We start from the raw sequence: 2,571 nt of genomic DNA, 5'->3' as shown, positions 1-2,571 counted from the left end.
GCAGCGAGTGGTACGTTTGCATAACAACCACGTTGCTGATACTGCAGTCATTGTTTACTGTTATTGTCTCCATTGTGCGGTACCCTTCGCGATGCCGTACAAGTTTTCATCGCAGGAATAGGGAGGGATGGTGTACGTTTTCGGCTTCTGTGATGATAGTGCGAAAGCTGCTATTGCCGAATATCACCGTCGGTATCCTAATCGTAGGATTCCGTGTGCCAAACCGTTTAGTGGAACATTTCGAACATTGGTAGAAACTGGTACTCTTCCCAGTATTCGTATTCACTCAGAAAGACATCGTGACGTTCGAGAAGAGGAAAACATTTTTAATTCAGTAGAGCGCAGTTCTCATTCCACTACAAGACGCCATGCGATCCGATTGAACCTTTCACAATCTAAGGTATGTAGGATTTTTCATGAGAATGGACTGTATCCTTTTCATGTGCAGAAAGTTTACCATTTAGAACCACATGATTGTGCCAACCGTTTGCACTTTTCTAACTGGTTAAATGGAAATCGGCAGCTCTGTCGCTTCATAATGTTCAGTGATGAGGGAACCTTTACAAGAGATGGCATCAGCCGGCCGCTGTGGCCGAGCGGTTCTAGGCACTTCAGTCTGGAACCGCGTTACCGCTACGGTCGCAGGTTGGAATCCTGCCTCGGGCATGGATGTGTGTGATGCCCTTAGGTTAGTTAGGTTTAAGTAGTTCTAAGTTCTAGGCGACTGATGACCTGAGATGTTAAGTCCCATACTGTTCGGAGCCATTTGATTTTTAGATGGCATCACCAACATGCACAACATGTATGGGCACACGAAAATCCCCCTGCCATGACAGTATCCCAATATCAATGTAGATTCAATGTCTATGTCTGGTGTAGTGTTGTGTGTGACCCGTTACTGGGGCCGTTTATTCTCCCGGGAAATTTAGATGGTCAGATGTACGGTAATTTTTTACGAGAAGACTTACCGCAGCTTCTTGAAGATGTTCCTCTGGAAAAAAGACACCAGATGTACGTCCAACGTGACAAGGCACCTAGACACTTACACCATGTGATAACAGCTTCTCTTAATCAGAAATTACATCGACGGATATGTCGCGGGGGCCCTATCAGCTGGCCTGCTAGATACCCAATTTAACACCCCTAGATTACTGCATCTGGGGGCGTATGAAAGACATCGTGTACGAAGTTAAGGTGAAAACACGAGAAGAATTGATACAAGGCATTTTCGATGCCGCAACGTCAATAATGAACGAGCATGTAAAATTACGAAATGCTACTCGCGCGTTTCACTCCAGTGCGATTGTTTGCCTTCAAATGCTGGGAGGAAATTTTGAACACTTGCTTTAAACCCACTCTGAATGTGCAAGAGACTGCTACAAAATTGTTTAAATTAATTATTATATGCATTTTTGATGGTGAAATTCTACAATAAAAGTTTTTTATGCCATATTCCTGAGTTTTTCCAGTTACTGTAGCTTCTTAACTATGGATCTGATCCCATTACTTTACTTATAGTTTTTGTTCCAAGTAAACTAAGGAATACCCTCCAAAAACCGGGCGGAAACCTCGTGACTCAGCCTGTATAGTCTGTAGAAGAATCAGTGTGCAATAAAATGATTGAACTTTAATCCTCCACAGCAGGAGAACATTAAAAAACAAAACAGAATTTCTGTGTTAACTGTTACGCCGACGGTCGCACCATTGGGTCTGTTTTAGATCCAGGTGCAGAGTCATCATTGGGGAGGGGATGACTGGTGACGGGGGCCATTTATAGTATGAAGTACAATGTAATAAATGATTTGTATTACACAACAACCGTATTTGAACTTCATAATAACTAATTTGGATTGCAGATTCGACTAATAGAACGCAAATGTGCATATGATGGCGCGTTAGTGACGCGCAGTCAACTGGTCACCAAACCAGTCATTTCCTAAGACAAGAAAGAGAAGAAACTCTTTATACATAGTTAATAAAAATATATGGACCGATTGCCTCTAAAGACAAAAAGAAACATAAATGAACTTAAATAACATTATTATTATAACGATAATTACAGAGAACAAGGAAATGCATCCTTAAACGACGACACTCACGAGACAAAAGCCAATAAGAAGACCAGTTTATGTTTTTCAGTTAATTTAAAAAATATGGAACAAGACGAGTGTCTTTAATAAACTGTATGCAAAGTCTAAGGGGAGTCGAAAGGGATGCCTGTAATACTGGCATCTAGGAATCAGTGAGGAGTTCTCTCCGTACATGTCCAGAGGGACTTTGCATCGTAATCAGAATAATATCGCATTTATCTGCCGATGCCGGACGAGGGACTTTGAAATACAACGTCTGACCTGTACGGGAATGTGCATAATGGATGTATGAGTACAGTAAACGCATCGTGGACATGTGGAACTTTGGGTCTCGCCGTGATTCGTGCACAGACAGCCAAATGGTTAGGAGACTGGTCGTGATTACAGGGAAATCCGGGTACGAGTCCCGGTCGGTCACAAATTTTCACTGTCATTCCATTTTACAGCTGATGGTTGTCCTTATTCGCAATTACGAATTTAT

Source organism: Schistocerca americana, chromosome 8 (assembly GCF_021461395.2).
Source record: "Schistocerca americana isolate TAMUIC-IGC-003095 chromosome 8, iqSchAmer2.1, whole genome shotgun sequence".
Classification (NCBI taxonomy): Eukaryota; Metazoa; Arthropoda; class Insecta; order Orthoptera; family Acrididae; genus Schistocerca; species Schistocerca americana.
The sequence above is the reverse complement of the archived record's forward strand: the minus strand, read 5'-3'. Positions refer to the sequence as shown.